Source organism: Phyllobates terribilis, unplaced genomic scaffold (assembly GCF_046119375.1).
Source record: "Phyllobates terribilis strain yellow unplaced genomic scaffold, ASM4611937v1 Scaffold_9__5_contigs__length_417890890, whole genome shotgun sequence".
Taxonomy (NCBI): Eukaryota; Metazoa; Chordata; class Amphibia; order Anura; family Dendrobatidae; genus Phyllobates; species Phyllobates terribilis.
In genome coordinates, this window is record NW_027362769.1 from 206,437,518 (window position 1) to 206,449,827 (window position 12,310).

Consider the following 12,310-nt stretch of genomic DNA (forward strand, 5'->3'; position numbering starts at 1 on the left):
ATGTAGAGAGGTGACTGGAAATAATAAATGTGCTGATAGCATCAAATGACAAAGCTCCCAGGCTATATGATATTCGTCCACATATATTGAGGGAATTGAACTCAGTATTTGACAGACCAGTGTATTTGATCTTTTTAGAATGTCTTGTAACAGGGCCGGTGCCACAAGATTGGAGCACGGCTGACAAACTATCAATATTCAAGAAGGGTGAGAAGGTGGATCCAGTGTTATGCAATGTTTTTTTAAAAGAAAGGGATGTTTCACCAGTGTTGGCATGTCAAACTGGTCATATCATGGAATAGAGGCTGCAGAGCTGATTAAAACATTTTTAATTTGCTTTATTTCTCATCTCCATTGAGGAGGCAACTATAAATCTGAATGTTGGTGGTGCTGCTGGTGTGATACGTTTTGACTTTGCAAAGGCATTTGATACTATAACATGCAACAGCCTTATACTGAGTTTCCAGAAGCAGAGATTAGGGGACAATATACACTGCTCAAAAAAATAAAGGGAACAATCAAATAACACATCCTAGATCTGAATGAATGAAATATTCTCATTGAATATTTTGTTCTGTACAAAGTTGAATGTGCTGACAACAAAATCACACAAAAATCATCAATGGAAATCAAATTTATTAACCAATGGAGGCCTGGATTTGGAGTCACCCCCAAAATCAAAGTGGAAAAACACACTACAGGCTGATCCAACTTTGATGTAATGTCCTTAAAACAAGTCAAAATGAGGCTCAGTATTGTGTGTGGCCTCCACGTGCCTATATGACCTCCCTACAATGCCTGGGCATGCTCCTGATGAGGTTGCGGATGGTCTCCTGTGGGATCTCCTCCCAGACCTGGACTAAGCACCCGCCAACTCCTGGACAGTCTGGGGTGCAACATGACGTTGGTTGATGGAGCGAGACATGATGTCCCAGATGTGCTCAATCGGATTCAGGTCTGGGGAACGGGCGGGCCAGTCCATCGCTTCAATGCCTTCATCTAGCAGGAACTGCTGACACACTCCAGACATGAGGTCTGGCATTGTCCTGCATTAGGAGGAACCCAGGGCCAACTGCACCAGCATATGATCTCACAAGGGGTCTGAGGATCTCATCTTGGTACCTAATGGCAGTCAGGCTACCTTTGGCGAGCACATGGAGGGCTGTGCAGCCCTCCAAAGGAATGCCACCCCACACCATTACTGACCCACTGCCAAACCGATCATGCTGAAGGATGTTGCAGGCAGCAGATCGCTCTCCACGGCGTCTCCAGACTCTGTCTGTCACATGTGCTCAGTGTGAACCTGCTTTCATCTGCGAAGAGCACAGGGCGCCAGTGACGACTTTGCCAATCCTGGTGTTCTGTGGCAAATGCCAAGTGTCCTGCACGGTGTTGGGCTGTGAGCACAACCCCCATCTGTGGACATCGGGCCCTCATACCACCCTCATGGAGTCGGTTTCTAACCGTTTGTGCAGACACATGCACATTTGTGGTCTGCTGGAGGTCATTTTGCAGGGGTCAGGCAGTGCTCCTCCTGTTCCTCCTTGCATAAAGGAGGAGGTAGCAGTCCTTCTGCTGGGTTGTTGCCCTCCTACGGCCCCCCCAACGTCTCCTGGTGTACTGGCCTGTCTCCTGGTATTGCCTCCAGCCTCTGGATACTACGCTGACAGACACAGCAGATGCAGCAAACCTTCTTGCCGCATCTTGCATTGATGTGCCATCCTGGATGAGCTGCACTACCTGAGCAACTTCTGTGGGCTGTAGAGTCCGTCTCATGCTACCACAAGTGTGAAAGCACAACCAACATTCAAAAGTGACCAAAACATCAGCCAGAAAGCATTGGTACTGAGATGTGGTCTGTGGTCGCCACCTGCAGAAACACTCCTTTATTGAGGGTGTCTTGATAATTGCCAATAATTTCCATCTATTGTCTATTCCATTTGCACAACAGCATGTGAAATTGATTGTCAATCAGTGGTGTTTCCTAAGCGGACAGTATGATTTCACAGAAGTTTGATTTACTTGGAGTTATATTCTGTTGTTTAAGTGTTCCCTTTATTTTTTTGAGCAGTGTATGTACATATGTGAAAGCTGATAGACGAGGACCTTTTACAAAATGTTTTATGTTAAATTGTGCACACAATGTAATAGTGGCAGGAGAGTGGAATACGTTTTTTTTTTTACTTTGCCTTTTCGTTGCGGAGATGATGTATTCAATCAAAGTTTTTGATACCTAAAGACTTAACTTTTCTTAAGTTCAGGTGGCTGTTATTAGATAGTTTTCACTGGGAACGTGTACTTCTTCCTGTATAAGTTGCCCAATCATTAGCATGCAGCAACACAGCAGAATTAGAACACGCCCACAAAATAAAGGTCCCCTTTAAAGGGCAAGAAGCAAAAAGTCCTTGTAAATGGTTCATTCTCTAAATGGCCTAAAGTCAGCAGTGGGGTAACACAGGGATCAGTCTTTGGCCCAAATCTTTAAATTAGCTCATTAATGATCTTGTATTTGGAATTGAAAGTAAAGTGTCAGTTTTTGCTGATGAAACAAAACTATGTAGGATAATAAAAACTGAGCTCGACATTATAATATTACAAAACGATCTAGATTACTGTAGATGTCTGCATGAGCAAACACATGGCAGATGAGGTTTAATTTTAATAATTGTAAAGTAATTCACCCAGGCCGAAGTAATATACGTTAGATGGAAATGTGGCACCCCAGGGGTCTGGTTTCCACAGTAACGGCAATGTTATGTCTGAGAGCAGGTGGGAGGTCTCTTGGTCAGGAATCCTATGCATGCCACACCTCCTGCCCAGTCCTGGGAGGGGAAGAACTTCCCCTAGATAAACCTGGGGCTGAGGCAGGGTTAGAGAGTTCAGAGGGAGAGTTCAGCCAGGAGGGCTGACAGGGAGCTGTGGCTCCGGCTGGGCCCAGCTCCTGGGCCATGCCAGAAGTAGAGACAGAGAAGAGAAGCAGCTATGGGAAGAAACAACAGGAGCTCTGTGGGAGCAGTGTTACAAGGAGTCAGGGGCTGGCAGCTGCAGAGCTCGCCCTGACTGAGAAGATTTCTTACCGGACCCGGAGTCCGAGGCTGTGGGGACTAACTCCTACCCAGCAGCAGAATCCGTCAGGCAGGGGATTTCAGGTCCTCTGGCCAAGAAACCCGAAGGCACGGTCACACGCATGGGACCAGCACTGCCGTCGTGGAGCGGAAGCTACTAGAAGGCCCCGAGTCACCGGCCATACGGGTGAGCACCACACGGTACACTCAGGGACGTGGGCTACTTATACCCGCCTCTAGCAAGGTAGCCAGAAGAGTACAGTCAGTTTGGGAGGCCTACAACTCCGCCTGGCCAGGGGAGATCCCATCTGCTCAAGGACTGACCAGGCCCCAATCGCTAGCCAGTACTCCGGGAGGGTCTATCTTTGTCACCAGTAAAGACCCTGAACTACACCGTACCGTCTCCGAGTGGTTCCTGCTACCCCCATCATCCACGTCGGCTGCCCTGAGGCCATACCCCTCCCGTTGGGGGTTATACTATCACGCTGCACAATCCTACCACCGGCCTCAGCGGTCTGCCCTGCAGCAGCAGCTCCTTAGCTGTACTCAACGGGTGGCGTAGTCGTCCAACATCTACCGCTAATACAGCGCCACTTAGTCTGACTCCCTGGGCACGGACCGGATCAGAAATATGTTAGGGAGTACAGAACAAAAGAGGGACTTTGATAATCTGGTTACAAGCAAGGTAAGCATTAGAGCTGATTGAACTTTTCATAATTCATATTTGACAGGCTTGGCAACATTTTCTATGAATTGCAGATACTCAAATTGCCCTGAAAAGATGTGTATAACATTATGAGATATCCTATGACTGTATTCAACCCCATCCAATTTTTTCAACACAAATGCAGTTTTAGTAATGTCAAATTGACTCACCATAGAAATGAATGGTAAATCAGTTGCAACCAATAGCCCATTTAATAACTCGGCAAACTGATTGACTTTTCATGTTTTTTTTAAAGTAAAAATGTTGGAAAAATTATCCCTCTTACTCATTTATTATCAGACAACTGGGCAGCACACTGAATCAATCTGACAGTGTCACTTTCAGTGGTAACATAATTTTTAGTGACTGAGACACGTGATGTGCCAGATATTCCATAATGCCCTCCTTTTCCTCCCTACTAATATGCTAAAAGGCAAAAAAGTGAGTTATGGCTTATGTTTGGATGACTGATGCCAGTGGTGGTGGTTGTGCTTCTGCTAATGCTCGCGGTTTCCACATTCTTAGTCGTGTTTTTTTTTGTATACTACCCAAAACATTGCCACTTTTTCTTTTACAGTACAATTTATACAACACTATTATTAATTTTTAACAATCTTTCAACCACAATTATTCAACCTTTGCCAAAAAAGATGTAACAAGAAATGCTATGTAGGTAGTTAAATATACAGAAAGCAAAATGTGACAGCAGGCCACAGTATAGCTGTCAAATCGGACTAGTAAAACATGGGTGCAAAAATAAACATGCACAGTTACATTTCTACATTGTATATATATATATGTATATATATATATATATGTATATATATATATGTATATATGTATACAGTACAGACCAAAAGTTTGGACACACCTTCTCATTTAAAGATTTTTCTGCATTTTCATGACTATGAAAATTGTACATTCACACTGAAGGCATCAAAACTATGAATTAACACATGTGGAATTATATACTTAACAAAAAAGTGTTAAACAACTGAAAATATGTCTTATATTCTAGGTTCTTCAAATTAGCCACCTTTTGCTTTGATGACTGCTTTGCACACTCTTGGCATTCTCTTGATGAACTTCAAGAGGTAGTCACCGGAAATGGTTTTCACTTCACAGGTGTGCCCTGTCATGTTTAATAAGTGGGATTTCTTGCCTTATAAATGGGGTTGGGACCATCAGTTGTGTTGTGCAGAAGTCAGGTGGATACACAGCTGATAGTCCTACTAAATAGACTGTTAGAATTTGTATTATGGCAAGAAAAAAGCAGCTAAGTAAAGAAAAACGAGTGGCCATCATTACTTTAAGAGATGAAGGTCAGTCAGTGCGAAAAATTGGGAAAACTTTGAAAGTGTCCCCAAGTGCAGTTGCTAAAACCATCAAGTGCTACAAAGAAACTGGCTCACATGAGGACCGACCCAGGAAAGGAAGACCAAGAGTCACCTCTGCTTCTGAGGATAAGTTTATCCGAGTCACCAGCCTCAGAAATCGCAGGTTAACAGCAGCTCAGATTAGAGACCAGATCAATGCCACACAGAGTTCTAGCAGCAGACACATCTCTTCAACAACTGTTAAGAGGAGACTTTGTGCAGCAGGCCTTCATGGTAAAATAGCTGCTAGTAAACCACTGCTAAGGACAGGCTACAAGCAGAAGAGACTTGTTTGGGCTAAAGAACACAAGGAATAGACATTAGACCAGTGGAAATCTGTGCTTTGGTCTGATGAGTCCAAATTTGAGATCTTTGGTTCCAGCCACCGTGTCTTTGTGCGACGCAGAAAAAGTGAACGGATGGACTCTACATGCCTACTTCCCACCGTGAAGCATGGAGGAAGAGGTGTTATGGTGTGGGGGTACTTTGCTGGTGACACTGTTGGGGATTTATTCAAAATTGAAGGCATACTAAACCAGCATGGCTACCACAGCATCTTGCAGCGGCATGCTATTCCATCCGTTTTGCGTTTAGTTGGACCATCATTTATTTTTCAACGGGACAATGACCCCAAACACACCTCCAGGCTGTGTAAGGGCTATTTGACCAAGAAGGAGAGTGATGGGGTGCTACGTCAAATGGCATGGCCTCCACAGTTACCAGACCTGAACCCAATCGAGATGGTTTGGGGTGAGCTGGACCGCAGAATGAAGGCAAAAGGGCCAACAAGTGCTAAGCATCTCTGGGAACTCCTTCAAGATTGTTGGAAGACCATTTCCGGTGACTACCTCTTGAAGCTCATCAAGAGAATGCCAAGAGTGTGCAAAGCAGTCATCAAAGCAAAAGGTGGCTACTTTGAAGAACCTAGAATATAAGACATATTTTCAGTTGTTTCACACTTTTTTGTTAAGTATATAATTCCACATGTGTTAATTCATAGTTTTGTTGCCTTCAGTGTGAATGTACAATTTTCATAGTCATGAAAATACAGAAAAATCTTTAAATGAGAAGGTGTGTCCAAACTTTTGGTCTGTACTGTATATATATATATATATATATATATATTTTTTTTATTATTATTATTTTTTTCAATAAAATTAAACTCCCTTCCCAAGTATGACAAATTAAGAAATGTAAATTAGACATACAACCAATAAGCCAGCACCTGTAAACAGGCACTGTATGGGGTATGGGGTGTAGAGATGTCAAATTTAACTAGTTAAGCAGAAATAAAAAAAAAAAATGTTTGTAATACACTTTGTGTGGAAGTCAGTCACAGGGAAATGTTTGGATTTTAGGAAACTTTCTTTTGTATTTTAAAAACAGATAAATAACACTAAGTTAGCCAGATACGTCACCAGTCTAACGTAGCAATTGAGTTCAAGGATCTGTTTTCTTGCATTGAATTGTGATGAATGATACTTCTAGCTTCAATCCTCTCTATATTAACATAAATGACCTATAATACTTTCAGTTTTCAGGATATAGTGCTGTGTGAGGGCTTATTTTTGTTCCCTGAGCAGATCTTTATACAGATACAATTTTTGGGTACATACAATGCTTTGATCACCTCTTATTGCATTTTATTGCAATGTTGCGAGGGCCAAAAAGCCCTAATTCTTGCGTTTTAACTCACTTTCTCGTTTCACCATTTACCAATCGGATTAATTTATTTTATATGTTGATAGATCGGACTTTTACAAACTCAGCGGTACCAAATATGCGCATTTTTAATTTTTTTTCGTTGTATTATTTTAATTGGGGCAATGGGAGTGATTTGAACTTTTGTGTTTTTATTTTTTGCATATTTTTAAAACTTTTTTAAACTTTTTATTGTATTTAATAGTCCCCTCAGGGGACCTGAGGTTTGCGATCGTCTGATTGCTTGTGCTATACATCATAGTACATAATAGTACATCAGCACCCCTTCGATCTCTTACAGTATGAACACCGCCTTGTGGGCTGGCTTTCACAAGAGTATCGTAATGACAGGTACGAGGGTCATCTGCAGACCCTGGCTGCCATGGCAATTCATCAGCTCCCCGCAATCACGTCACTGGCATGCCGATGGGTGGGTGGAATGAAGCACCCCCTGCTGGCGTGTGTTAAATGCCGCTGTCAGAGATTGACAGGTTAACAGCCTCCGGAGGTGCTCCATTACACCTGCTTCTGTTAAATCAGCCATCATCTGCCAGGAAATATGTGGGCTTGGTGTGCCAGCCGGCATCAAAGTCAGCGTCACAACCTTTGAAGTACATGTACAACAAAGGTCGTGAAGAGGTTAAATGTTTGGAGTGGGTTACATTCTTTGTATATACATATTTGCAGATAAATGTGCGATTATCTGCTCTATTCCTCAGTTACTTGATCCTCTTTAATATACAGTTTTTGTATTATATATGTAGATGTGACTAATACAATTCTATCTGTTTTATAAATTATTGTGGGTGGTTTATGAATATTCCCTGGTATTCATGTGTAGGCAGTAACCATACAACAATGCTCTGCTATTTTTCCCAATACAACTTTCTAACTTATTATTTAAAAGAGAATAATTCAGCTCCTGTCCTCCATCTTGATTGCAGACATCAATATCTGTAATCCCTTATTCAGGCATCACATACTGAGGTCAGGCCAATCACAAGGATAAGAAATTATACAGAAATATAGATCATTTCACATCCTAAATGGTATATTAGGAAGCTACAGGTGGAAGTTTATAGCCCAATAGAGAACCCAGGAAGGGATGCAGATGTTCCCCATAAAGAAGCATGCATGTGAAAATGCTGGGAGATAACTGAGATTTTACTTACAGGCTGCCGATGAAAAGAATTCAGTGACAGAGGAGAAAAGTCATTCTCCACAAGCAGAAATGTTACCCCTTAGGCCTAAGTCCAGAGCCTCTCACCTAGCCAAATCTGTTCTCATACTTTGCACTGATGAGGGGCAACAGCCCAAAACACTGTCTGCAAATTATTAAAGGGTCGATTGTGACTTGTAGAATCGCTGCTTCCAATAGGTGGCGCTATAGAGTTCAAGTCCTCTCTCTCTGAAGAGGCAATTTGCATAAAGGAGTAAAGTGGAATACAGATTATGTACATCTTCAATGATCACCCATTGCATTCTTGGATTGGGGCTCTGATTGTTAGAACTCTCCTGTTAGGTTTTTTTGAGTTTGCTGGTCACATGACCATTTTTGCCTATTTAATCCGACTCCGCCCTCCTTGCCTTGCTGGACTTCATTGTATTTACTACTCTTGAGTTAGCTTGGTGCTCTGTTGCCGTTCTCTGTTAGTTTTGCTAGGTCTTCTGACCTCTATGCTTTTTGTTGTGTGTTTGTCTTTGACTGCTACTATTTCTGCTAGGAGGTGTCCAACTTATCCCAGTCCCTAGTTCTTGTAGGGATACCTCCCTCACATCTATAGGTCTTCGTACAGACTAGCCGAGGACTTTAGCGGGTCTGATCGCAGGATCAGGTTCCCCGTTACATCGTAGGGATCTAGTTTAGTTCTATTGTAGGGACAGATCTCCTGTCTTTCCTTAGTCTCTGTAGCAGATCATAACAGTAAGTCCAGCCCTAAAAAAAAAAAAAAAAAAAAAATTTTCTCTAAGGAAAGACCTCTAGTTTTCCATCATGGTCTCGGTTCAAGATTTGTCTCAACGCTTGCAGGGACTCTCTCTGGAGGTGGTCAAGCTCCAACAACACGTGAGTAGCTGTCCTGGAGCACATTTTGTTGAACCAAAGGTACGTCTGTCTGATTTATTCGCCTGATCTGGAGTCTCATTGGCGGATTGTACGTGAGGTATTACAGTTATTAATGGACAATTCGCTTTTTGCTAAGCTGGAGAAATGTGAGTTAGCTGTACAGAGAATTAGTTTTTTGGGCTACATTATCTCCAGTGAAGGTTTTGAGATGGACCCGGTTAAAGTTCAAGCTGTGCAGGAATGGCCTAGGCCTATTGGTTTGAAATCGATACAGAGGTTTTTGGGTTTCGCCAATTATTACAGAAAATTCATAAAAAATTTTTCTATTATTGTCAAACCGCTGACCGATCTCACCAGGAAAAGTGCTAATGCGGTTCAGTGGACTTCTGAGGCCATTGAAGCTTTTGTGTTTCTAAAGGAGAGGTTCACCTCTGCTCCCATCCTTATGCAGCCTGATGTGACTAAGCCGTTTTTGGTTGAGGTTGATGCTTCTTCGGTGGGGGTCGGTGCGGTGTTGTCTCAGGAAAACAAGGATGGAGTACATCCCTGTGCCTTTTTTTCAAAGAAATTTTCTGAGACTGAACTTAATTACGATATTGGTAATTGGGAATTGCTGGCGATTAAACTCGCATTTGAACACTGGCGTCACCTCTTGGAAGGTGCTGAATTTCCCATTCAGGTTTTCACTGATCATAAAAATCTGATCTATCTTGATGCTGCCAAGCGCTTGAATGCCCATCAGGGTAGGTGGGCACTTTTTTTCTCACGGTTTAATTTTTCCGTTACTTACATCCCGGGTACCAAGAATGTTAAAGCGGATGCTTTGTCTCGCAGCTTTTCTCCCATGGTCGGTGTTGAGGAGGAAGAGGAGACCATTTTACAAGAAGGTGTTGTGATTGCTGCTTTGGACTCCGTTTTGGAGGATGAGATTCTTAAAGCTCAGGAGAATGCCCCATCTAACACTCCCCATGGGAGGTTGTTTGTGCCTAGGACCTTTAGGAGAGATTTGTTTGTTGAGTGTCATGAGTCTCGGTTGGCAGGTCATCCAGGAATTTCTGAGACCAAGAGACTTGTGGGTTGCAGTTTTTGGTGGCCTGGATGGCAGAAGGAAGTCATTAAGTGGGTGCGCCAATGTACTGTGTGTGCTAGATCCAAGTCTTCGCATGCTCCTGCTGCGGGGTTGCTTTGCCCTCTGGAGGTTCCTAGTGCACCTTGGACACCTCTGGCTATGGACTTTATTACTGACCTTCCCCCCTCTGAAGGTTTCACGGTCATCTGGGTGGTCGTGGACCGTTTTAGCAAGATGTGTCACTTGGTTCCCTTCATCAAACTGCCCTGCGCTAAGACACTCGCTAAGGCCTTTGTCAAGGAAATTGTCAGACTACATGGTGTTCCTACTGACATTGTTTCTGATAGGGGACCTCAGTTCGTGGCTCGTTTTTGGCGTGCCTTTTGTGACAGGTTGGGAGTTCATTTGTCGTTTTCATCCGGATATCATCCTGAGTCTAATGGCCAGACAGAAAGGAAGAACCAGGATGTTGAGCAGTTCTTGCATTGTTTTGTGGCAGACAACAAGAGGGGTGGTCTGAGTTTCTGCCACTTGCTGAATTTGCTCTTAACAACCATACATCCTCTTCTGCTGGGTGTTCGCCTTTTTTTTGTTGTTCTGGGAGACATCCGTCTTTTGGGTCATTCTCCAAATTGGTTTCGGCTGTGCCTGAGGAGGAGAGTTTTTCCGGTGATTTGGAGAGAGTTTGGACGGATGTGCGTGGTAATCTTCAGGAGGCTAACAAGAAATCTAAGAGGTACTTTGATAGGAAACGGCAAGAGGTTTTGTTTGCTGTTGGTGACATGGTTTGGTTGTCCTCTAAGAATCTGCGTTTGAGGATTCCTTCTAAAAAATTGGGTCCCAAGTTCGTAGGGCCCTTTAAGGTGCTTCAGATAGTTAACCAATCTGCTGTTAGGTTGGAGGTTCCTACGTCCTGGAAGATTAACCCGGTGTTTCATGTTTCTCTATTGAAAAAAGCTGATGTGTCGGATGGTGACGCCTCTGCCACTGTTCCTCCGGTGGTGGAGGACGGGGAATATGAAATTTCCCGCATCCTAAATTCTAGACGGTATAGAGGGAGTTTGCAGTATCTCGTCGCTTGGAAGGGTTTCGGACCTGAGGATAACTCATGGGTGAGGGCGGATGATGTTTCTGCTTCCAGACTTGTCAGAGCGTTTCACAGGAGGTTTCCTGGTAAGACTGGGCCTAGGGGATCCAGAGGATCCTCTTAGAAGAGGGGGTACTGTTAGAACTCTCCTGTTAGTTTTTTTTGAGTTTGCTGGTCACATGACCATTTTTGCCTATTTAATCCGGCTCCGCCCTCCTTGTCTTGCTGGACTTCATTGTATTTACTACTCTTGAGCTAGCTTGGTGCTCTGTTGCCGTTCTCTGTTAGTTTTGCTAGGTCTTCTGACCTCTATGCTTTTTGTTGTGTGTTTGTCTTTGACTGCTACTATTTCTGCTAGGAGGTGTCCAACTTATCCCAGTTCCTAGTTCTTGTAGGAATACCTCCCTCACATCTATAGGTCTTCGTACAGACTAGCCGAGGACTTTAGCGGGTCTGATCGCAGGATCAGGTTCCCCGTTACATCGTAGGGATCTAGTTTAGTTCTATTGTAGGGACAGATCTCCTGTCTTTCCTTAGTCTCTGTAGCAGATCATAACACTGAAATGCCACAGACGTTTTCTGCCTGCTAGACACAATCAGCTAGTTTTAACCAGAATTATGCATTTTACACTACTTTTCCACCTTAGTTACTAGAAGAACATTTTATCTGACATTAGAATAGTTCTAATTCTAAACTATTTTCACTTTAGAGTTTAAATTCTAATTAAACCTTTTATTCCAGGTATACATTTTTGTTACTTTCTGAAATATCTCCAGCATTTTATATAGATCAGGAAAATGATATCATGGTGTCAACGATGATGAATCAGCTCACGTGGGTGGGTACAGAGCTTCTTGGATTTTGATGACTACAAACCTTGGCTGAGTCCATCATTTGGTTGAATGCAGCATCCAAGCATGTTGTGCGTTTGAAGATATGACTAGTTTATTGTATGTCTAAATTATACAAAAATATTCAAGATTTCAAGCATCTCATATGCCTGGATATGTAGTGATGAATAACAATTATGTTTTAATAGAATAATTTATCTATTTTAAACAGGTTCTATTTTTTATATTGCCACTGAGAACCATCACAAAATACAATAAGAAGACCTAAAACCAAACAAGTGTCAGATAATTTAATGGATGATAACGTTTTGATTCAAGGGGTTCGACCTCTGAGATCCCCAGCAATCCCAAGAATGGGTATTTTGAAATGCAAAGGAATGGTGGCTGCT